Genomic DNA, 25,779 nt, shown 5'->3' on the forward strand with positions numbered 1-25,779 from the left:
TAAAAACAGACCCCCCTCTGTTTGCATTGCACTTTAACTTGTGCCCCATCATAATTAAATAGTGACTCTGTGGGGGGTTTGTCTTTAGAATAAACTGAGAATAATATTTAATTTCCTCTCAGCACATATCATTAGACAGCTATCTATCTGTGTTACTTTTTTAAAGATAAATTCTGCCTACAAAATTCAAAATGAGTCTATTTTTTGCCCAATTTTCTCAAATCAGTAAAATGCTACACAGCCATCAGCTAAAAATAAATCTTAAATCAAGCTGGTTAATATTTAATGACTCCATCTTACCCGGTTTTCACTGCAGGGGGGCCACTTTTTTATTTTTATTTAAATGTATTAGCAACTTACTGAATGTTAAACTGGTAAGTAAACACAGCTGATTAATCAATAAAAGTGTCTGCGAGGTAAACTGGGTTCATTCAGCAAGTCTGGGCATGTTTGGGAGTCACCTGTGGCGTCAGGGACCTTTATGAGCTGACCAAGGGAGACAAACCGGGCTCCAGCTCATTAACGCGGGGAAACAGGTGTGTGAGATGCAGCTGAGAGAAATTGTAAAGAAAAATAATTATCTGTTGGGCTGAAGCTCTGGCTGTCCTGTGCTATTAACTGTCGGCAGGGCACTTTTTACCCCTGTCAGAGGGTAATAAAACATGTTTTAATGTAATAACTTGGTGTATGTGTCCTTTTAACAAGTCGTTGCGAGCTGCCAAATATATTAAAAATAATAATAAATTGAGCTTCTGCCTCTTTTCGGTGTAAAAGATGTCACTTCATAGTAAGCTTGTGCTTTATTCCATTTTTAAGCCTCATAAGCAAACTGTATAATTTAGCTTATATTAACACGTGACATTCAGTTTAGGTTTGCGCCTTTAAAATAAATAACGGCGGGTAATTTAAGCTGTTTTTTAATCCTTTTAAAAGGCAATTAACGTAATTAAAATATCTTTTTTCCTTTTTTTGTGTGTGTGTGTGTGTGGCTGTTCGCTGAAGTTCACCAAAGCAAATAGTGCTGCTGGACTGGCGGAGGGGGCGGGTGTGGGGAGTGAGGCAGCCCTTAATAATCACCTCAACGCAGCTTAGTTTTTGCAGATATTTCAGCGTAATGTGTCGCTTCTTTTTTCTCTCCTCCGTCTCTCTTGTTTGGAGGCTGTAAATACGCAGCGGGACGGCGCACAGCCCGTGTGCTGCGCGCCGGGCTGGGTTGTATAACCGTGCTTCACCTCAGCTGAACTTGACGCATCTGGTTCAGCGGCGGCGCAGGCTGCAGCCTGAATGTCCCCGCTGAACCGAGCTGGATGACCGGCCTGGGAGGCGCGGAGACGCGGAAACGCAGCGTCTCCGGGACGGTGGGGGGGAAGCTCACCGCCTCTCGACAGAAAACAAAACGGTGACGCATTTTGTCACCTTGTGGTTTATTCGTTTATTTTCTTTTTGGGGTCATGCCAAATAATAAAAGAAGAGCCAGCGGAGACGAAGGGAAATACAAAGCACCTCGGAGCGGGAGACCAGGCAACTTGAACTTGAGACGCGTCGGTGCGTATTAACATTCAGTCGCCTCGTTGGATGTTTTTAAAGGTTTGAATTTGTGTCATGTGTGGAAAAAAACAGGGAAAGCTGGCTGTGGAGGCAGAGTCGGCGGGCAGCGGCGGTGCGTTTGCCCCAGACTGGCTCAGCGGATAGTGACACTGTTGTGGCCGAAACGATCCACGGTCCTCGGGGGGAAGTTCGCAGAGCGCCGCGGAGCCATCCGCTTTCTCAAAAAACTGTTTTAACTGCTGAACATGAGCGGCTGTAAATGTGCGTACAAGCTCCAGACACCCCCCCCCCCCCCCCCCACACACACACACACACACCACCACCCCCCCGCCTGCCTTTTACTTGAAGATGAAATGGTGGCCAGACCGTAAATTCTCCCTCGCATTACAAGAAAAGAGGTCGCTTTTTTCGTGCCCTAGTTTCTCCTCGCGGAGACGCGTAATCTGCGCCTTTGTTGTCCCCGATGCAAACGCAGATAGGCGGCCGGGGCGGCTCGGGAACACCACCGCTCTCTTAAGTGAGCAATTTGTAGGATTTCAGTAAAATGTGCCTTTAATTAGTAAAGCAGCGTCGAGCGAGCTGTTCACCAGGAGATAATCAGTGTAACATGAAAACATATGGCAGAGCTGTGCGGCTTGTACTGATGTGTCACTGTGGTTTCCCTCAGACAAGTTTCTGATGAAATTAATTCAGAGAAACGCGACAGGAGCCAAGTCAGCAGTGGCTGAATTACAGGCTTAAAGGGCCCCTATGGTGGCTCCTGGCCGCGTCTCAGGTGGACGCAAACATCCTTTAAAATGTGGGAATGGTGTTGATGTCTCTTTATGAGCAGGTGCTGCACACGCTTGTGTGTGTGGATGTGTTTCTGTGGATAATTGATTGAGGGAATTGCTTATCTTCCCTAAAATAAATGGATTATTTTGCTCTAATTGATGCAGTTTTTAATATTGGAGAAGGAAGTTTGCCACGAGGTGAATTTAAAGTAAAAATGCCTCATTTGAATGAGGCATTAGCCACTTTTTGGGTGTTTCGCAGCCTGCCTTTGACCACCTTTGCATGTGGTGCCGGGTGCATCTCCAGAAGTTGTCTCCTCTGGCATCCTGCACATCTGGCTGCGTGTTTTTTGCTTTCCGTGCCGACCGGTCGGTTAGGATTCTGCACATACTGTCGGTTCCCTGAGAAAATATCCGTGTTCGCTGTGAAACACGGTGATGCTGCCTCTGTGCTACTTGTTTTTCTTACTTTCACTGGAAAGAGGAACAGAGCTGTCGGAGGCCAGAATATGAACTGGGTCAGGGTGACCTTTTGTCCGCAGCTCCCACAATCACTCTCTTTTATGTGATGTATTACCACCTCGATACGGCGTGTTTATAAAGCCTAGTTATCGCTATAAACAGGAAAATGCCATTGTGCCTTCGAGAAAAGGGAACAGAAACACAGGTGGCCTTCAGACAATGGGCCTGGGCTCGTTGCTCCACTGTGAGTCAGTGGGACAGAAGGAGGGAAGCTGGCGTGATTCTCCTCTGATTTACCCCGCCGTCTTGCAGATCAGGGCCTCCATTGTGGCCCACGCTGGCTTTTGGGAATAAACGAAGAGCAGAACGGGCTTTGATTCACCCAAATTTGGACTCGTTTTGCTCTCAGCTTCTTCCTCGCTCTCCTCGCTGCACTCTCGTATCTCACGCAATTGATTGAAACCCTAAACGACCAGATCATGCCGAGCACAATCCAGCCCTTCTATGCATAGTTGATTGGATGTAATGGCGCTGCGGAGTGTTGTTCCTTTAAGGGCATTTCAGGTCAGAGGGCGGGAGGTATGGGGGGGTGGGGGGTGTTCGGCGTGCATTGCTGATTCTGCAGTGTGACGTGCTGTGCTGTTCCATCCTTAGCTGCGTAGCTGAGGTCGTCTGGGGAAAGCATGCTCGTGGTCCTTTAGTTAGAGCCTTTTTTTTTTTCTCGGCTCCTTTGAAACACATCATTTGTGTGATTGTGTGTCACTGAGCCACTTTGTCTCCTTCAAATCCGCACAGATGGATGGTGAATTGTCAGTAGGTGGGCGCCTGTCGCTGATTATTTCAGTTTTTCCACGATATTAATAATGTGGCGAGCCGGGAGTTGACAGCAGAGTGTGTGGCTAACGTGCATTTGTGCGTGCAACAGGCGCCCGTTTGCGTACATGTTTGTTCCTCTGGTGTGCTTTCCCCCGTCCCCGCCGGACACTTCACATTTTAAATCTCAGTGCAGGGCATTTAAGTGCTTGACCTAATTTCTCTGGCAGCAAAGAATCCACTAGTGAAGGCCTTCCTCTGTGTGTGTGTGTGTGTGTGTGTGTGTTTGCGCACGCGCATGTCGCTCTGGGTGTTTCCTCCTTGCCTTTCTAACAGGAAGCTGATGTGGAGTTCAACTGAGGACAGGGAAAAGGCCTTTTCTTTCCACTGTGAATCATTTGAGAGAGAAAAAAAGGGAGAGAAAAGGAGTCCAGGCCACTGCATTGATTCAACGCTCTGCAATCTGGCCTGCTTCTTTCTCTTATTCCCTCCCTCCCCCTCTTTTCATTCTTTCTACCTTATTGTCTATTTCAGCTTTTTCTCTCACTCTGTTGCTGTTTTGTCATTTTTTTTATCTGGTGTCGGGTGGACGGCGGGGCTCTGGAGGCACTCTGTAAAAGGTTCATAAGTCCTGTGAGAAGATTGTGCTCTGTGGGGAGCAGTGCAGGTTCTTCCGGTTCAGTTTTTAAACGCACCGTCAGCAGAAATAAGCCGACCGAGGAAGCAAAAGACCACGAAACACCTGCGAAAATGCTGTGGTGCCGGGAAGGATTCTCAACCTGATTTATATAGAAAGGGTGACAGATAAGAGCCCAACTATTGCATATACACTGGAAAAAATGCCCCTCCAAAAATAAGTAAAAAAAACAACAAATAAAAGACGTTTTTGCTTGAAATAAGCAAATAAATCTGCCAATGGAACTAGTGAAAATCGGCTTGTCGAGATTTCTTGAAATAAGATGTGATATTTGGGACTTTAGCGATAAAAGTGATGTTGAAATTAGCTTAAAAACCTCTTCAAATGTAAAAAAAAGCTTGTTTGATCTGAAATCCGACTCAAAACAATTTGTTTTCAAGACTTTTTCCATTTAACAAAATATTCAAGATGTATTGTCTTCAAACAAGTCCCTATATCTGGCTGAAATAGTACTTGTTAGGCAGTTGTGTCTTATATTAAGTGTAATGAGATATTTTGACGAGAAATGAGACAAATATACTTGGTAAGACTTTGATTTTTTTCCAGTGTAGAATCATAGATGTTTTATTGACACGGGTCCATTTAATCTGAAGCTCGTGCCCTTATGTTGGATAATTCAGGCACTAAAAACCAGTCGGACCTGAACAATAATCGCATATAATCTCATCTGCAAAGTTTTTTGGTTTTTTTTGTCTCATCTTCCAGCAGTAGGAGATTAGTTTGGGGTCAGATATTATTACTAGAACGACTGAGTCGTTACATCTTAAAAGCGAATGCAGGACGAGCCGGTCGGACAGAAGCAGAAACGTGCACCCTGGTTTTTAACGAAGCGTTGGGTGTTTAAACACGTTGGTATCAGTACGGCAGAGGTGCTGACATGTCTGGGGCCTCACCTGGAGGTACATTTACACTCCGACCTTCTCAAAGAGCAGGAAAAGCTATAAAAATGCTCCCAGTGAAGTGGTCAGAGTTGCAGCTGTTGTCACTGATTCGGCTCCATTCATCCATAGAAGGACAGAATCTGTCTGTGTTACCCGGTTAGATTAAACGTATCCCATCGTAGTGAGTAAGAAACAAAGCTTAAGGTGAGGATGAAGGATAAATCAGTCGGTCCTGAGAGAGAAATGTAGCTGCAGAAATGTTCCAGTAAGAATGTCCTGTTCCCAGCGAGTGCTGGCACGCCGTGTGAGAGAACAGCACGCCACAGAACCCTGCGCCGTACGCCCAAATCAATCATGGACCCTGATGATTTTGCAGAGTGGAGGTTAAAACAACGGAGTGGTGATGTTTTACAGTGTGATTTTAGCTTTTTTCTCTCCTCTGTGTTCTGTTTCCTGGTGCAGGCCGGGAGATCTCGCAAGTGAGGAAGACGAGGAGCCCACGAGGTCGCAGAGGGACGCTGCCGAGCGGGTGAGCGCACGGGAACTTAAAGGGTAGAATATCGTGTTGCGTACAAATTCACATGGTCTACGTTAATGTATTCATCACATAAAAAGTGTAGTTCAGACTCTGGGAATAAGCCTGAAACTGTGATGGTTTAGAAAGCAGGAGGGTTAATGCTCCAGATACATATTTGTACGATTAGCCCGAGTTTGTCCAGACTCTGACATCACCGGTGAGTCTCAGGGAATAAACAAACACAGTCTTTCGAAGTCTTTCGGTGCCACTGCACTGGAAAAAATCTAAATCTTACCAAGTATATTTATCTCATTGAGTATCTCATTACACTTAATATAAGACACAACTGCCTAACAAGCACCATTTCAGCCAGATATAGGGACTTGTTTGAAGACAATACATCTGGAATATCTTGTTAAGTGAAAAAGTCTTGAAAACATCTTGTTTTGAGTCGGATTTCACATGAAACAAGCTTTTTTTTTTCGTTTGAAGAGGTTTTTAAGCTAATTTCAAGATCACTTTTATCTCAAAAGTCCTAAATATCACATCTAATTTCAAGAAATCCTGACAAGCTGATTTTCACTAGTTCCATTGGCAGATTTTTTTTGCTCATTTCAAGCAAAAACGTCTTGTATTTGTTGTTGTTTTTACTTATATTTGGAGGGGCATTTTTTCCAGTGTGATGCTATTTGCTGTGGTTTAATATGAACTTTTTGATTAATAACGACAGCGATAGTCATGCTCAGCCTTGACTTTTTTAATTAAAAGGAAGATTTTTCCTTTGAGGGAAATAATATGAATTCAGTGTGGTATTAACGTGTAAATTATAAGAGTAGCTGAATGCTTTCTTCTCTGCTGGATCATCTGACCTCTGCCGGAGTCAAATCTTGTTCGCTCCTCGTTCGTTTTAACTCAGCAGCAGGAAATTGTTTGAATTTACCGGTGCAGCATAATTCCAGTGCCGCTGGCTCAGTATTAGCTTGCGCCTCACAAAACTTGATATTCCTCTTCTTCTTTTGCACAATAAGTGAGAAAGCAACACCCTCCTCACGCTGCAGCCGTAGCACACGCACTACTCCATAAACTTCGCATTGAAGTGTTCGGCTTCTCTTTTACACAATTCTTCCTCTTTTTCCTCATAAATAAACACATTTAATATATTTGGAAAACTGCTGGAGTGTCACTAGAATACGACGTAAAGCTTTGTGGTTTTGAGCAGGGCTTGGCTGTGGGTTATACTTTTGACTAATAGAGTGAGACAGAAGCCTTTTTAGTTCGTCGGCCTGAGTCATTTCTGTGATCTATGGGGAGCAGCTTTAACTCTGGAACAGCACGTTAGCCCCCCGTTTTATTATGTTCAACAGATGCTCAGATTATTTTGTGGAAAGTTAAACTTGACAATGTTTTAGCAGGTCCAGGTGGCTCTAAGGCCACATTTACACATAGCCGGGTATTTAGAGAAACGAATATTTCCCCCCCTCCGTTTTCAATAATAACATCGTGCACACAACATCGTTTTCAAAATACTTGTCAATTACATCAACCTGCATAAATACGCCGTCAAACGCCATAATAACTGTGCCAAACCTATTGGCGGCAGTGTAGGGAAAGGAATAAAGCCATGCAAGCCAATCAAAATCCTCAGAATCGAGGACTTTCCTCATGTGAAGGAGGAGATAATATCACAACAAAACTGAAGGCAATAAGAGGGAAATATAGACAGTCAGTGGATACTGGACGCAAGAGCGGCCACGGAAGAGTGGTGCTCCTCTATTTTGAACTGTGCGAGCAGGTGTGGGGTGGCAAATGCAATAAGGCCAGAATCGTTTGCACAACCGTAAAAATTAGTAGAACTTTAACATCATCCATGATAATCCTGATCAGTAGCCAAACAAACTGTAAACACAAGGCGCTCGCATGACGTTAAGCATTTTCTGGCGCATAATGTGACCTTTAAAGCTGCAGTCTGCAGGATTTGTTGTTGTCATACGTAAAGTCCTACTTTTTGGCATTTTAAGAGTTTACATGATCTTTCAGAACGCTTGAAGTTGAAAACGGTGACCTCCGTAGTCGCAAAATGCAAGAAATGCTTATTTTTTAACCGAAAAATAAAAAGTTATTCAACTTCCTGTCCCGCCCCATCAAAACACATGAGAACTGCACGCCAGATGCGCCTACACGACTCCTCATTCATCAACTCACCTGTCATTTGCGATCATGGAAGACACAGTAAGTAGACTAGCCCGTAATGAAGTTCAATAGTCTAGATAAATAAGCGTGGGGACGAGCCTACCTTGTATAGCGCGTGCACAATCGGTGATTGACAAGCAGCAGAGCCCAGCTCGTAACCTGATTGGTTACCTTTTACCGGTCCGGTCTGCAATTTTGTAAACAAACCTGCTGGCTTTGGAGGGACCTAGCGGGACATATAGGGGACCTAGAGAACTCGTTTTTTTTTGTATTGGGGTATTTAATGTACTACTTTCAGAATCCCCGGACAGTTCCAGGCATTATGCTTGAAAAAGAGTTGCAGACTGCAGCTTTAACAACCGAAAACGCCGTTTCTCCCAGTTGACACGGCAACACATAACCGGCGTTATCAGAAATCTCCACTTTGGCCGGAGGTTTTAGAAATAATCGTTTTCTGTGATAAAAACGGGGTTTTGGTGTAAATGAGAGGCCAAACCGCAGGAAAATATCTGGGTCTTCCTATCGTGTAAACGGGGCTTTAAACTTGCAGGTCAGTGGGTCCCGAGGAAAAACACTGCTCGAAATGTTCTGATCTGTAATGCCAGAGAGTCCAAAGTGTTCGATTATGTGTCAAATAACTACAAACACAAACTCTTTAAAGACAAAACTCTATGACAAAAATGAATCGTTGAATAGTTACTTTTCCTAAACTCTTGACTTTGTTAAGTTAAGGAAAGAAAATTGGAAAAACTCTAAAATAAAAGACCACATTTTGCACTAAGTCTGCAGTTCCAAACTGTTCATTTTCAATTGATATTTAACAAATATATACATATAAGGATGTAAAAAGGAAGGAAAAAGGTCGTTCTGGCTGCTGAACCCTCTGCCCTCAGATTTATTTACATGTTAGTGTAACTGGATAAATATAATTGAGGGTCACTTTGAAAGTTGTATGGATTTATCTCCTTTCTTTCATGGAAGACGGCTCCTGTTTCCTATGCCGGAGGAGATAATAAAGGAAGCTTTGGAGTGCCTCTCCTTGGTATAAAAGGAATCCAAACGTTGTGGTTCTTCTGGGTCAGGGACCTTAAAGGTTGTGGGTTGACCTTCTGTCTAACTTTGTCTCTCTTCCCTCTTTACGTCCTCCTGTCTGCACACTTTCAGCTCATGTGTGACCTCTGCAGGTGTCACTTCACACACAGCAGCTCTCACACCACATCGTTAGCCTCATAGCATAAGTGCCTAAGTCATATTTGGATGTTTTTGGGGTTACTTACCAAAAAAATGCATAAAAAATGCCCAAGTCAAAGAGATGACTAAAGCAGATAGTGATTTTGGACTCTGATAGGCTGAGGACAGGGTGATGCAGCAATGGTAGGAGAATAAAGTGACTTTAGCAATTATGCTAGGCTATATGCTAGGCTAACGACATGCAGTTGCACTTCCATTTATTACAGTTAATCACATTTAAGTGGATGTTTGTTCTCATACATTTACCAACATGGACTTATTCCTTTCAATTAAAAGGCATTTTTTGAACCGACTTTAAAATAAGTTATGTTTCTACTCATTTTTCAATTGACAACATTAATGTAGTCACAGTGGTTGGTCTACGTCCAGCTCCACCCCCTCTTTGGGATAAAACCTTTAATTGGATGAATCCAGTTAATTGGAGGTCCAGTGGGCAGCTTCCTTCTCATCAGGTGTTGTCCAGATGTGCTGGTGAGTCATTTGTAGAGAAGACATGGAACAAACAAACCTGTATTTAACCCCCAACAACATTATAATGCTATATTCTGTTGATGAATTGTGTATTGGATGAAAAGGAGAGCATTACAAAGTGAACATTTGCAGATTAAACACGGGCTTGAACACAAGGAGACAAACATCCCACTGATAAAAGCTTCTACACGGGGAATTACGAGCACTGCAGAACAGTCTTTTATTTCTATTTCTATTTCTTTCTCCACCTCCCACAGTGCTTGGCTGCATTCATTTTTAGCGTGCAGAAGAATGTTGTTTTTGTAACCCGTTTAACCCACTTGTGGGTTGACTTGCACAAATCTCATATCTCGGTTTTCTTGTTGTTTATGGAAAATCTCTTTTGGCTCTTTTCCAGCTCTGTGGCTTGTAAATAAATCTCTTACTCACACTGTAATTGCTGACTTTCACCCAAATGACAGCATAGACTCGATTGGGCTCATTATTATTGTTGCTAATGGGGTGACTCGTTCCCCTGTATGATAAATAAGCATGAATATCGCTTTTTGTTGTTTTTGTTTGTTCTTTATTTGTTCTCTCCAATTCTGATTCTCATTCTTTATCCATCCTCACTTCTTACTGTAATTCTCAATGGACTGAATTAAAAAATATGATATTATACGAGTCATATGCTGCAAAAATTCAGCGGCTTTCACCCCCTTTGCTGCCTTACAACCAGGAGTAAAGCTGGAGATGGTTTTTATTATTCGATCTGCACAGAATGCCAACAACCTGAAGGATTTATTCTTATTATTATAAATATTTTTGCTGCAGTAACTCCAACCCTCCCTCTTCCCATAGCCGGTGCGTTTTAGAGCCACCCTTTTACAGCAATTACAGCTGCAATTCTCTGAGGGCATATCTCTATGAGCTTGGCACATGCACGCCACTGGGAATTTAGCCAACTCTTCAAAGTAAAACTGCTCCATCTCCTCCAGTTTGGATGATTTACAGCCGTGACTCTCAACTGGATTGAGCTCCGGGCTTCGACCGGGCCGTTCCAACACATTTAAACCACTCGGAGTGTTGCTTTTAAGGGGTTTTCCTCAAGAGTTTCCCTGCGTTTAGCACTAGTCATCATTCCCTTCGCTGCAGATGGACCAAACGTCCCCACAGCATGACGCTGCCACCACCATGCTTCACTGTGGGGACAGGTGTTGGGTTTGCACCAGACGTAGATGCTCAAAAGTGAGATTTTAGTCTCATCTTCCATATGTTTGGGGGGTCTCCCACATGCCCCATAGCTTTTGCAGTGTTCCTGTGGACAGTTACATCAGAGCTTTTCAACTCTTTCCAGATTACCTTTGGTCTCTCTGATTTTTGCCCAGTCTGTGTTTTTTTTTTTTTTGGACGACGGCCCTCTTTGAGCAGGTTTATTGTGGTGCCATATTCTTATTTAATGGTGCTGCACTTGGATGGTCAAATATATTCTTTTACAGCCCAACCCTGATTTATACCTCTCTGGGACCTCTCACAGCAGGTGTGTGGATACTGATTATGTGAGTTCTGAAGGTAAAATGGTAGCTCCAGATCTTATTTAGGGCCCTCATAGCTGAAACAATTTGAACTATTTCTGTAGGTCCGTTAGATGTTTCGGGTTGTAATGCAAAAAATAGGGGTGTGAATACTTTTGCAAGCCACTGTAAATTAGCATTGGTGCTTGAAGACGAAGCACGACAGCTGTCACGCTCAAACAGGAATAGTTCAGGCAGACATCCAATCACGCTGTAATATGCAGATAATGATGGGGTAAAGTTCAGAGCTGTGCATGGCAGAATTAAAGGAGAGGTGTAGCATAACTTTATTGTGCTTGTGTGTGTGACGAAAAGCAATCAGAGTGGATGATCGCTCTCCACCAGACAACCACAATGAACTGTGCAACGGCAAAAAGAATCTCTGTCTCTGTGTCTGAGACTGGGGGCTGCCCAGCCTCCACAGAGCGCTCGGCCACGGCTGCATTGTGGCTCGGGGCCTCATTTGAATGGACCTTTAGTATTTTGTGTGAACAAGTCAGCGCCATTTGCATTTGTTCCAGTCACAAAGGTTTAACAGGTCAATAGGGACTCCCTGGCAGAAAACTAACACACTAGGGTAACTTTTTTCCCTCCCTCCCTCACATCTCCTCCTTTGCTTTGGTTGTCAGATGCCCAGCCAGTTTGTCCTGCTAGTATGTAACTTAGGCTTGTTGTGGGTGTATACATCTTATGCAGAAGTGTGTGTTTGTGCACGACTTTCCTTCACACACACACACACACACACACACACACACACACCGGAACATTAGTGTTTGCAGGCCTGCAGAGTTTCATTTCCTATCCCTGCAGTGTTTGCACTGTTAATAAAATCTGAAACACAGAACAAGACGGTACGCGGGAGCTAATTGTGCCTCAGCAGCTATAAAATAAGTAGAAATGACCATTGTGATATTTTTTTACACTTTAAAAGTTGATTACTTATTATTGTTGTTTGTCTTGAGAAAGGAACAAAACTTTAAAAACACTTTAAAACTGTTGGCTTTAAAGCCAAAATGTTCAATGTTCTCATTTGCTTTCAAATTTACTCTGAGCTGCTCGTCAGGATCCAAACTACAACAGTGAGTGTAAAGTTGCTGTTTTTGTGCCGACTTGAGAAGAATCTGTATCCCCTCATGAGAGATTCTTTGTGATTTTTGGAAAAATAGATTTCTTGCAGTTCAATTTATCTTCAAAGGGTATCTTCGGTTGTTTTGGGGCTCCGGCTTTTTCCTCGATCCAAAATCAACAGCAGAGTTGGGACACAAGAAGAAGTGGGCTGAATGTGTTCTGTGAACAGATTTAAACAGGACTTTAAGTGTCCCTGTCCCCACAAATATCATCCATCTCTCAAAACGTCCAGGTTTTGGGCTCGAGGGCCTTGAGAAAAGGACAGGAACTCCCATCCCAGCTACTCACCTGCTCCGGGAGAGACAATCCACCCGAGAATCTTCTCAAAATGTGGACGAAAATCTCAATTTTCTATACATACGTGTCTAAAAGTCTTAGCCTTATGACTTGCTTTTTAAATTCACAATGCAGTTTTATAGAAAAGTCTTTAAAACTTTTATTTTGGATTAAAGTTAACCAGGTGAAAGTGTTATTTCATCTGGATCTTTACATAGGAAGCAATAAAACAAAGAGTCGTTAATTTCTAACCATCCAACTGATATTAGATGTGTTATAATGAAAAATGACCTTGTTTAAACACAAACAAACACCCCGCCAAAGCTGGAGGTCCATGTAAATAAGCATTGCATGTGTTATGTGGTGAAAGAGGAGTAACATTCATCTGTAGATATACTTGAACAACTTAAACTTATGTTTTAATAATGGCTGTTTTTTTCACAACCAAATGAATTATCAATGAAAAGCCCAACATCCTGCTCTGCATCATTTACTGTCTCTGTGGATAAACATGGGAATGTTAGTTTCTTTGCATTTTAAAATGTCCGACGCTGTGTTCAGCATTTCATTCAAAGCTAGACTTTACATCACCCAGAACATTCTGGTCCATATCAGCTCAAGCACAGACACTGATTGTGTATCTGCCGCGGTTATGTTTGCATGACTCATTTCGTCTTACCGTACCGTGCAGAATGAATGCGAGGCGTTTGTCTGGTTTAAATACAGGCGTGTGGGGAGTTTAGCTGTGGCACGGCGTTTGATTTTAAATGATCTGCTCTAATTTTGACTGAAAAACGTTAAATAAACCAGCTGAAGGGAGGAAAAATGTAGTTTTTCATTATGATTTATGCAGCTCAGAGGTAGGATTATGCATACTGTCCGCAGTAAATATATACAAAAAGGGATTTTTGCTTCTAATGTTTAGGGCAGACAGATGATTTTTTGATCCAGGTATTAACCAGTGTAATAACTGTGTACACCAACATGTACACCATAAGGAACTTCCCTTAGTAACTTGGCAATCATTGCATAAATATAGCAGCAGAGACCGACATACACAGACACAGTGTATATAGTAGGATACAAAAACTATGTACACATTAAGCACAATTATACAGATGATTAAGACATGCACCGGTTGTATTTATACCACCACATTTCGTGTAGTCTTGGAGACTATTTTACAGGGACCTTTGACAGACAGCAGAGGAGCGAAAAGTCAAATATTTTGTGGCAACCTTGAGTGGGAGCCCTGCTTACAATCCTCCTGTCATGCTGATCTGAGTCTGCCTGGCTCCTGTTTTATTTTGATCGTTTGTGTTGAACCTTGTGACCCACTATTTGGACTTCTGTTCCACTATCTATCCAAACTCCCTCGCTCTGGAGTTTCAGGCGAAGGAAAAAGGGAAGCGAGAGCCCAGCGTCAGGTGCTACAAGCTGCTAGCTAGGCCTGCAGCCAGGCCCAGAGATCCAGACCTGGCAGCTCCGAGGCTGCGACGTGTGAAACGCTGCACACAAAGGGGCTCGCTCCATCTGTATGCACCCTACATAGGCAGGCTTTTGTTGCAGCCGACAGGCACATGACTGCTAGCATCTTAACCCCTGAGAGCCAGCGTCTCCTTTCTCCACTCACAGCACTGTGAAACCACAATGAGTCAGTGCTTGTAGGAAAAACAACACTTGATTAAAGTAACAAGCCAGGAGTTTAGCAGTGCTTCATGGGTTTGTATTATTTCTCATCTCTTTTTTTTTTTTTTTTTTGTCTCTGATAAATATCTCAGTATTTCTGCATCATACGGCAGAGCTTTGACGAAGAGAAATTAACGGGAGGCTTTGTTTGAAGAGGCTGATTTGAGGTTAATGTCGAGGTCAACGACGAAAGGGGGACGCATTAAATAAAAAGCAGAAAAACTGTTTTTTTTTACATGAAATATATTATGAAATATGCAGACAGATATTTAACAATGCAATAATTTAAAAAAAGATATAGACCGATAAATCACTAGTTAAAAAATGCTCCGACCTGTTAACATTGTTTTCAACTGTGTGTGCAATATGCATGTTCACACACACACACACACACACACACACACACACACACACACACACACACACACACATTTATTCCTAAAATCTTTGTTAATAGAAAAGAAACAAGAGAAAAAAATTATACAAACATATATATTTATATCATATATTATATATCATATATAATATATGAGAGTGTGTGTGTGTGTGTGTGCAGTTTCATGCTCTAAATCAAACAAACTTGGACCTGAACCCTTAGTCAGCTGAACTGAATAATACGGACAGCTGAAATGACCGAGCTGTCAGTGTCTGATTTTAAGAAATAAACGGAGAACAGAAAGAAAATTGTGTCTTTTGGTTTAAACCCGGTTGCATTCGGTCCCGGTGGGCCGCAGGGGGGGCGGGTGGGGCTCCTATCTGAACCGAGCCAGGTCACTGGAGCCCATCCGGGCTGCTGCAGCTCTGTGACGTGACAGTAAAACTGGAACCAACAGCAGGTCGGGACGCTTTAAGAGGTGGTACCGCTCTCTGAATGCCAGAGACCTGCACGTAAGCCGATGTTTGATAAGAGCTGCTGAAGTGATAATTCATGAATGTGGGATGGACCATGAAATGAGCAGTGAGTAGCTCCGAATCGAAGGAGGTTTGTGTGTTTTTGTGTGTTTTGGAGAAAGGAAAACGAGCGTTTAACATGTAAAAATGTATTTTTGTGTCTGTAATTGTGCAATTTGCTTTCGGTTTTCTCAGACTGAGTTATTATTGAATGAATGTTGGAGCCGAAATGTCCTGAGAGCCCTGGACTCTGCATTTTCTCACAGAACATTCGGTATCTAACGGTAAAACGTCGTTCAGGACGAGCTTGAAAGGCCGGCGGCGTCAGTTTGGTTGTAAATTAAATTTTAAAAAGCTCCACACGGTTATTACAAATTACAGGAAAAAAAAAAGTCGGAGTGACATTTCCCTGCTTCCTGAGTAAATATCGCTCTAATTAAATCTTTCTAATGTCCTCACAATGAGCAGTTTATTCTGTTAGCAAAATTAGAAACCAAACTTTTCTAATAAAGCAGACTGCTGTGAGAGTCTCATGTCAGCCGAAAGTAGGACAGAGCCACGACGTTCCTGTAATGAAGAAGAGAGAGGCTGTCACAGCGCTGCTTACGTGGGATTTATGGGCTGTTTGGCTCTTTTAAAAGCTTTTTAGGACACTCTGTAGCCAGCGCAGGTCCGCTGCGTCTCTCCTCCTTTCCAACCTTTGCTCTGCTGTGCTGCAGAAAACAGCCTCAGCTCAGAGGAGCTCAGTCTCAGAGGTGAGTGGCTTAATGATTGTCAGAAAAACACATTTGAATCAAAGCGCTTCGTGAAATCCCCTGAAAAGTCTCAACTGTGGCTGGAAAACACTTGAAAATTGAAATATTTTATACACACACACACACACACACACACACACACACACACACACACACACACACACACACACACACACACACACATATCTATATATATATATATAGATAAATCTATAATTTAACTTGCAGATTGAAGTTTCTATCAGTTGTTTTACCCTCTTGCATTTTTGTTAAATCAGTTTTGTTGAACAAAGAAATGGAGGTGTATTTTTAATACTTAGAAATAGAGAAAAAAAGCCTGTAATCATTTTTAAAAATACGAATTTTTGATGCCTAAAGAGTCAGAAACTCGACTTGAATCATCCACAATTTTGGCCGCTTATCTCGTTGATAATAATTTATATATTGGATGGAAATTTAAAGTTTTAGAAGCGCTTTTTGGCATTTTAAATTAAAGAAAAATCCTTTAAATTCACTTTAAAATGCACAAACTGGGAGAGAAACGTGGAGGAGTGTTTTAGGGTTATTCTGAGTGCAAAGAGGTTTATTTTCCAAGGCCAATTTTATCTAAAAGGTTTAAAGTTAAATCTTTTGTCTAAAAAAAGTGTTTAAATGTGTTTAAAAAAGAAAATTAATTTAAATGGAGATTAAATTCAACTCTTTTTGAATAAATCCGTTAATTCATTCAGTGTTTGTGCAGTTTGAATTTATCACAAACACACAGAGAATTTTACTCACAATTAAAAATGAATTTACTCACAATGTGGCATTTATTTTTTGCCTGAATAATGTCGGTCTGTATTTAAGTAGACGCTCGTTTTCTCCTGATTTTCTGACTTTAACTGAATGTTAAATATATGCAGAAGAAGAAATGCGATCAGAGTTCGAACCCTGCTGCTCGTCCCTTTTTATTCTCAGGGAAAATCATCCAGATGAAGATATTTAATTAACCGTGAAGCAGCTAAAATTCTTTCTGGCCCCTGCGTCACTCAGGCAAATTGTTGAAAATGACGTGAGGAGGTAAAGTGTGTTAAAAGGCAAACGGTTTGTTTAAACGCCGAACGAGCACGTGATTAACCTCTGAAGGAATTCATAAGTTCATCCTGCAGAGGGACGAGCTCGCACCTTTCTGTGGTGGCGTCTGCTTTAAAGAGAAAAGAAAAATCACTTTTAGCAGCCTTGCCTGTCTTGACCGTTTTCTGTTTTAAAAAAAAAAAAAATTGGGAATTGTCCACGTCACGGGCTCTGTGTGAGTGGTTGCTTCACTCGGGACGCCATCTTGTCTCCTCCAGTCCTCCATTTTGTAGCTTTTTCTTTTCTCTGTCTCTTCTTGCTCGCCTGCTGCTGTCAAAGTTTCACCGAGCTCTCTCTGGCTGCTCGTCCAGGTGGGAAAAATAAAGTCTTTTTTTTTTTTTTTTTAACTGCACTATTTCAGATAAATTGACCTTTTTTTTTTCTATCCCGTCTCAGGCCTCGGGTTTACTACCGAGGCAGCCGACTTGCACGGCCAACGGCTGCTCGAAACCTAAAGAAACAACTGGCTTCTGAAGCTGAATGCGTCCCGAACAGGCACAAGGCTTCAAAAGATGGACTGAGTCCTATCTGACGAGGCGCTTATCTCTTAAAACAATTTGTCCTTGTAATCAGCAGCACTCGTGTCAGAGGCTGCGTTTGACATCAGGTTTTATAGCTCCGCAGCGTAAGCGACTGTGACCTGTCGCCCCATAATGGCCGCCGGGGGTCAAGGAGGTTAATAGAGACTGATGTATGAGGCCCCAGAGTGACATCCCAAAGGAGATGGCCCCTTAATCCTTATTAGGCCTCTGTGTTAGTGATCCTTACCTTTCAAAGCAAACAGCACGCTCTCTTTGCCGTGGGGCCCCGGCATGCCCCCGGCGCTACACTTCTGACCCCAGGGTCGTGGCCTTTGTTCCAAACCCTTCAGAGACTGACCTTAGGGGTCACTGCTGTAACAGAGAAGTTGTCGAGGCACGTGCTGCCGAGGGGCCCCTCAGCAGACCACCTTGTAGAGGGAGGCGGCCGGCCCGCCGCACCGGTCACCGCAGAGCGGAGGAATCGGGTGTGTGTTTTCTGCATAGACGGCTGTCAGCTAAAGAAATAAAACACAACAAAGGTAATTCTTTGTGTTTTTCAATTAGGGGAGCACCTCGAGCCTCCAAATAAAGCCCGAATTTTAGCCTTTTAAAAGCACAAAGTCACATTAAAAGTGAAAAAGCGAGGCCCACGTGCGCCTGTGCTGCCGTTCCCAGATGGGTGCACTCACCTCACAGCAAAAAGAACAGTTAATACTCAGAATAATGGCTGAAATTAGAGTTTTTAATCGATTAAAAAAGGCTTCACGTCTAAGCTGTTGCATTATGCTGCCCTGATATTTGTCTCTCAGGCTCTTATCTGTATTTATAAGCACTTAAACATTTGAAACCTCGTTTTTCCTCTTCAGAAAACTGTGGTCATTGTTATGGCACAGGACGGCGTGTGTGTGCAGGATATTTAGTGTGTATAATAAATGCTGTAGCTGTAGATTAGCACATGAGGAACAATGTGATGGCACAGGGGGTCTGAAATGATTTATTTGAACTTTGGGAACACCCATTGTCTCGTGCATCCTTAGCGGTAGGTTCCCTTTTTATTACCCCCTCGTCTCTTTTTAACTTTCTGTTCTGGCCTCCTGTGCTTTGCTGTAAATATGCGTCCAGCTTGCATAAATGTGTTCCCACACGACGGTGACGGTTCTGTAGTAAGGCAGAGCGCAGCTTGGTTTTAACTTGTAGGTGGATAAGATGTCATAATGAGGTTGTTAATATTGGAGTTTCATCAATGGCCGCTCCTGCAGGGCGAGGCCGCGCAGAGGGCTTCAGTGTCAGAAGTTGGCAGCTGAGCCAAAACCAGAGCCGTATCCTCAAATGAACTCTCCACGACGTACGGTGCAACAGGCTCTGCCAAGTTTTTTGAATTCCTGCCACATGTTACATGGTAAACAACTGACTCGCAGAAACGGTGTCTGAGACAGAGGACGACGGCCTTCAGGGACTCTCTATACAGATGAAGCGCGTGTTTATTTACACTATTGTTTGATTTATATTCGGCATTCTGTTGTGACGGCGTTTGTTTTTTTTTTGCTTTGCTGCGATTTGCGATTGGTTTAAAGATGTGGCGAGATGTGACGTCACACGGCTGATATGGGTTTCGGTGGCTCGACCCAGTTCAAAGGACACGAGTGCATTTGTATCTTTATTAAAAAGCAGAGAAATCATCCGGCTGCCTCGTGACCGTAATCCGATGTGGGTCTCACTTCTTGTTTTTCCAAACTTCTCGTATCTTTGGGTCTTTTTGCAGCAGCAGCAGCACACAGAAGCCGGTGAAAAACTGAAAGAGTTAAGCCAGATAAGTGGACTCTTGTGCCGTCTTTCTTTCTGTCCTGCGAGGTCGAAGCACACGTGCAGCAACGAAACGCCTTTTTCTTTTAGCCTCCAAGACTGAGAATGAGGAGCAAGGAGAGACTGCAGCCAACCAAGCAGCCATATTAGTTTGCTGTTCAGTTGCTCAGACTCACTCTGTTCTTCGTCTACTTCTCCCTGGTAAAAAAATAAATAAATACACATATTTTTTCCCACCTTTCAGTTTGTGCACGTCTGCCTAAAGACTCTGAGCCGTGAGCAGGACTGATTAGCTGTGCTGCACCATGTGAGATCCGACAGTTTTCCCTTTCCCCTTCTCTTTTGTACGGCCGCGACTTTAGGCAGAGCAGAGGGGGAAAAAATTGCCAGTGCTCAGAGTTCTGGCTTCTTTGGGAAAGAGAAGACTGCAGGGGAGGGGAATTGCCTCCAAAAAAGTGAGGAAGTTGTTTTTTCGACGGGGCATTACAACATTCTGGCCAAAGAAGTTTGGAAAGGGGGGGGGCTGTGTGTCAGGTGGTCACCGGTGTGGGTAACCTTCAGCATGCTGATGCAGAGGTTGGAAGGTGAGACAGAGAGGGGGGGGGGTATCTGCCACAAAAGACTTAAAAAAGATCCTCCTCGTGCAGGTTTAAATCGACTCTAGGTGTTTATTACTGTAAGCTATAACAGGACGACTGAGAGGACGAGAAAGGGTGGGAGACAGAACGGGCTGGACACTGAAGGGGAGGGGGGGGTGAGGGCACAGGACACGAGCAGAGTCATCAGCAGAGTCCATTTTATCGTTCGGTAACTGCCCGACATTTTTCCCCTCCTTAGTGGCCCAGCCGTGGCACATGGCGGGCGCACTGCGGTAAATATCGCTGGAGTTTTACAGCCGGGTTCACTGTTGCAATCACGGCGGGGCGGTCGCACCCAGGTGCTTATCTGGCTTTGACTGCGTGCCAAATCACTCCCTTTGATTGAGATGCAGGAGGAAAAGGAGCAGTAATCAGTAGGACACTATTTATTTATTTATTTATTTTTTTTGTGGCCTTCGTGTAATAAAAAAAGGGGGGGGGGGGGACGCCACCGCTTTCCAAGTTGTGTGATAAAGGAAGTGTTGTTCAGAGACAGCTGATCGATACCAACCCTCTGAGAGATGGTTGATGTTTGCCCCGCGATCCTTTAATCATTTCTAGGTGTGTGTCCTCCTCAGAAGACGTGCATTGTCACACCCCCCCCCCCCCCCCCCCCCCCCCCCCCCCCCGCCCGGCCTCGTGCGCACGCACGCCGTACGGTGATGAAAACGCGTTGTGCGCACACACTCCCACACGTCCCTGTTTCATCATCAGCTGAGCTCCGTTTCGTCCACTCACAGCTCTCCTTCCCTCCCTCCCCGGCCCCCTCCCCTCTCTCCTGCTCTCCCTTCTTTTCTATCCATCGCTCTCCTCCTCCTCTTTCCCCTGGTCCCCGGCCACATGCGAGAGGGTAGAGTGGGACGCTCTGAAAAAAAGAAAAAAGAAAAAAGAGAGGGGAAAAAACGCTCCGCTGCTATTTCTACAGGCGGGCCCTCCCCCTGGCTGCTCTGTGCCAAAAGAGGGAGGGATCTTTTACTACTCCGAGTCCCAGGATTTTAACCCTCTGCCTGCTCTCACTTCTCTCGGTAAGATCTGTTCCTCAGTACCAAGCAACAAGTGGCTCTGCTTTGCTCCCTCTTCAACGCTGCGGCGCCATTCGGGGAGATATTCTGATATTCTGCGGAGCCCTCGTTTCAGGCGCGTTCGGACTTGAGAGAATAAGTGGTTTTTCTTTCTTCCTTACTGTGATGCAGAGAGCTTTTTTTAGCATGTGTTTCTTTATTGCTCGCCATGCTTCCTTTTCTTGAGTCCTCCCTGTAACTGAGGACGGAGGCGGCGGCGTTCCCGGACCAGCTGCTCGGTTTCATGTTGCCTGAGCGTTTATCTTGAGTCGAGCAGATCATTTCTCTCGTGTCCTCCTTCTCCGCTCTTATCTGCGCTGCCTTCCACCCTCCATCTGTGCAAACCTGTCCCTCTTTTTCGGTCCCTGCCCCACCCTCGCCTCCTCGTGCTGCCCTCTCCCTCTCGTGGGCAGTCTCCAGTGAAAGGGGAGCAGGAGGGTGGAGCAGCGACAGGGCTGTTTTCTGGGACAGGTGCCAATTCCTAACAAAAGGCACAAAAAAGACCGAGATCGTTCCCAGCGATGGCGAATAAGTGGCATGTTTCAAGAACTGATCTGTGGCAATAACACGCGTGTGCATGTGCGACTGTTCTCCTCCTGGAGGACTTATGTTTAATTGCATGAGTGAGCAGCAGCGGCGGCAGCAGAGATCTTGAATTCTCCGTCTCTCCCCCCCTCTCGGCTCTCTTGCTCCCGTGAAGGCATTTGAGTTTTGAGCGGGGATAACGGAGGGGTGGGGGGGGGCAGGTGGAGTTAGAAAGGGGCAGAGGGAGGAGGAGCCATTCTTCCTCTCCTCCCTGCCGACTCTTCTGCATTATTCATGTGCCCGGGCCGGAGCTGCGTTCTGACTGGCTGCCTGGCGTAGCATTCATCCGACATTCAGCAGCTCTGTTTGCTAACATTCCTCATTCAAAGCCTTGTTAACTGCCAGACGGGAGGAACACGCGACTCCATGGGAAACCCACATGGCCTCCCCATTGTGGCGCGTCCTGACAATCTCAGACTTTGGGGGGTGGAGGACAGGGGAGAGCGACATGGGCCGCTTTTTAAATATTAGGAAGCAGTTAGCCGAGGTTAGGGAGGTTGCTGGAAACGTAGGGGCTGCTCTGGGGTAAGGTGGCCGGATTGTCAGGGGTAAATCCCTGACAAGAGGGGCAGACAGACGGGGAGGAAAGGCACTGAGGCAGACAGGAAGGCAGATACTTTCTGGGACTCTGAATGGTGTGCCCGCCTACTCCTTGCAGGGAGTGCAGAGCTGTGTGACTGAAGCCGAGCTCCGTCTCTGCCCTTCTCTACAGGAAGGATATGTGGGCATTCTGTCTGGGTCCGGCGCAACGAGCGGCCGAGGTTTTTGGCGCTTTCTCCCCGCGGATGGCTGACGGCCGCGGCGTCTTGCAGCTACTTCAGAGCCTCAGCGGGTAAGTCAGAGAGTGTTAGTGGGTGTGGAGGTAAGTGTGCGGGTGCTGTGCACGTGTACTTCTGTGTGTGGAGCATGCACACATGCAGAAGCTTTTTCTTTTGACAACGAGATGCACGGTTCAACTCGATCTCCGCGTTTAAATTTTGTGTCTGGCTAGAAGTGCACGACCATCCGGAGAGAGGAGGCTTAACTAAATGTAGGCGAACCGGGAGAAACGCGACGTGGGCTTTGAAATTTTCAACAAAAAAGCGTGCTAATCTCTCCTCTGGAGCGTCCCTACCTGGAGTTTTCGCTCTCCTGGTCGGCCTTTTGTGTATGTGAGTGAACAAGCGTTTTGGAGGGAGCAGAGAGGGACGAGTGCTGTAATGTTGGGCTGAGGGCCAGACGAGGCCTGCAACACAAGGCCGAGCCCCACCACAACGCTCGGTCTCTCTCTGAGTCCCTCTCTCTGGCTTTTCTCGTGTGGTCAGCAATCAGAAAACTATTTACGCCGCTTCTCGTGGCGAGGTTTGTCATTAAAAATTAATCTTGGCGAATATGCGCAGGGTTTATTATTCATAAAAGAAGGTTAAGCATTGGAAAATGGGTCAGAGCTGACACGTGGCTCCACGTAGTTTTAATAAAGCCACAACGACTTTTTTTAATAACTTTTCAGCGTTTGGTTTCTTGATTAAATCTTTTGAAAAAGGTTTTAAGCTGTGGCCCTTTTCCCTCTTCGGTTCGGTCCCTCAGTCATGCTGAAACGTCACCAGCTGTACACACATTGTTTTGCAGGTTAAGGTGGACTGAAACACCTAAAAGGAAGAAGATCACATCTAATTTTGTCTGCGTTAGAGTCCGTAAAATTAGAAAAGCGAACGGCGCCACACCCCTCATCAGAGCCATCCAGCGCGGCGCCTTTTAATCAGATTTTTCAACAATCGCTAATTAAAAATCTTACATTTTTTCATCCTCATTGACTGTAGATAACGTTTCATATAGGACGCCTCAGCACATCAGTCGACCATGACCAAAAGGTGGGAGTGGAGGCAGCATGAGTCATCAGAGATAGCTGTAGCCATCCCACCTACATCCTACATGTGACAGGCCCTCTCACACTCCAGGGCCTGGCACCAGCTCCATCACCCTCACAAGACGCCCTGACGTCGCTTCCTGCGTCCAAACCCTCCTCCGAGACCCTCAGTCGGGCGAAATTACGAGTTAAATCGTCGATGTTTGCACAGGGAGGACGTCGTTGTTGGACGGCTCACAGGGTGCAGCAGCAGAAACTGCGCCAGAAACTAATCTAGGAAGTAGTTCAGGATTAGCGCAATCTTTTTTTATTCTTTTCCGGTTCTTCCCCGCGTCGTGCGTGCGAATCCGGTGAAAATATACAGCCGATACGTACGTTTACGAGACGCTGCGCCGCCGTTCACCTGCTTCGTGGAAACGAACAGAAACACTTGGTAGCTGTTGCTCCTCTCGTGAACTTTTTGGAAAATAATAAAAAAATCGGCTGGAAAATAAGCGTCGAACGTACGTACGAACGAACGAACGAACGGTCCTACAAATCTTTAAAATGTCGGCCGTTAATATTTCACTGGAACACAAAAGAATAAGAATAAATAAATGTTTTTTTTTTGTTGTTGTTAGAAGCTGGTTTTCTGTCTTCAGTTAAAAAGAAATCCAACATCTAATCTCCAGGTCGGGTGGAGAAGTATTTCACCATGCTGATCGTTAAAAAAACAACAAAAAAAAGAGCCCACAAAGACCATCACATGGCACCAGACACACACACACACACACACACACACACACACACACACACACACACACACACACACAGGCAAACACCCAGACACATTTGATGCTATGTACCCCACAATGAACCCAGGCTCCTAAGATGAATGGGGTTCCCACGCCTCTCCCAAGGAGTGCAGGGCACAGCCTCCTCCTTTGAGCATTCACACACACACATGCACACACACACACACACAGATACACACATACACACACACACACACGCACACACAGGCACAGTGCATGCATTTCAGAGAGCCTCGCAGTTTAAAGCACGCACACAGGTGCATGTTGGGAAGACGCACACATGTCGTTAAAAAGGTACAATGGCACGTTTTAGAGAGCAACACATGGACACATTTTATTATTCAGAGCACATCGAGCCGTGATAAGGTGTTGCTCAGAAAGATGGAGTCAGACAGAGAAGTCTTTGTTGGAACTTGGCTTTAAGAATAAAATAAAAAAAAGGCTTTTAATTTCTAACGCAGGATGGGAAACGAGGTATGACACGAGTTTACTCCCAGTTATATGCTAGTTATTACACGTGTGTGTGTGTTTTTCTTTTATTTCCACAAACATCCACAGGGTTTCGCTTTAATTTCTAAAATCTAACTTTTTGATTTGTAAGGAATATTTTTGAATTAATAATATTTATTTTAGCGCCACATATCTGTTGTGGAGTTTTTAAAAATCAGCTTAGATTACAGTGTGTGTGTGTGTGTGTGTGTGTGTGTGTTTTTTCCAGTTAAAAAAACGATTTATGCTTTTTGACTATTTCTAATTCCCGTAATTATACTCAATAATATTAGGATTTTTTCTGATATATATTTTAACATTATTGTGCACGTTTCTGTGTGTGTGTGTGTGTGTGTGTGAGAGATATTCAACAGAGTAAAAAAGTTATTATGAGTAAAATAATACAGAAAATATTTTAGAATAAAATCCTACATTTCATGAATAGAACAATTTAGGTGCTTGTTTATTTTTAAGCCGTAAATTTCCTTCGTTTTTATTCTAAAACATTCGACACTTTGAATTATTTTAGATTTTAACAAACTAAAAAAAAAAAAAAAAAGATTTAAACACATAAAGGTGAAGAAGGAAACAAAGTGTGAAATAATGGAAAAAGGAGCCCGGTTTGCAGGTTTCGTGTGTTCTGAGCCATGATTACTGTAACATATCAGCAGTAATGACACACTCACAGCTTTATGACCTGTGTGTGTGTGTGTGTGTGTGTGTGTGTGTGTGTGTGTGTAAGTCTGTTTTGTGAACATATAGAAACAACTTCGTTGGTGTGTGTGTGTCTATTTTTTTTATTTTTACCTGGTTAAACATCATTATCAAGGTTAATTTAACATTATTAATCATTTTGACCTACTTTTTGAGCCATTTTCATGTGAAGGTTAGTGATATTAATGCTCAAGGTTTTTAATTGTGTGGGCGTGTGTGTGTGTCCGGTAACGTTGTCGTCTCAAAGTCCAGAATCCCTCCTCGCCGCTCTGCAGGTAGGAATATGCATAATCGTTTCCTCTTTGAGCTCCCTGCAGGCA

General features: G+C 44.1%; 1 protein-coding gene across 7 annotated transcripts in view; it reads left to right on the top strand.

The window, feature by feature from the left end:
* Nucleotides 1-1,116: 1,116 nt before the first annotated feature.
* LOC142385136 (peroxisome proliferator-activated receptor alpha-like) overlaps nucleotides 1,117-25,779 on the top strand; it is a 40,426-nt gene continuing 15,763 nt past the window's right edge. For 3 of the 7 annotated variants that reach the window (XM_075471354.1, XM_075471359.1, XM_075471360.1), the window contains exons 1-3: nucleotides 1,117-1,545; nucleotides 5,637-5,703; nucleotides 22,329-22,448. The gene's annotated coding sequence lies outside the window, so the exon portion shown is untranslated. Of the gene's footprint in view, nucleotides 1,546-1,620; nucleotides 1,810-5,636; nucleotides 5,704-15,131; nucleotides 15,232-20,803; nucleotides 20,996-22,328; nucleotides 22,449-25,779 lie in introns of those variants that run through there. The other 4 variants (XM_075471355.1, XM_075471358.1, XM_075471357.1 and 1 more) reach the window with 4 other exon arrangements.

The sequence above is a fragment of the Odontesthes bonariensis genome, chromosome 8 (genome assembly GCF_027942865.1).
Source record: "Odontesthes bonariensis isolate fOdoBon6 chromosome 8, fOdoBon6.hap1, whole genome shotgun sequence".
Classification (NCBI taxonomy): Eukaryota; Metazoa; Chordata; class Actinopteri; order Atheriniformes; family Atherinopsidae; genus Odontesthes; species Odontesthes bonariensis.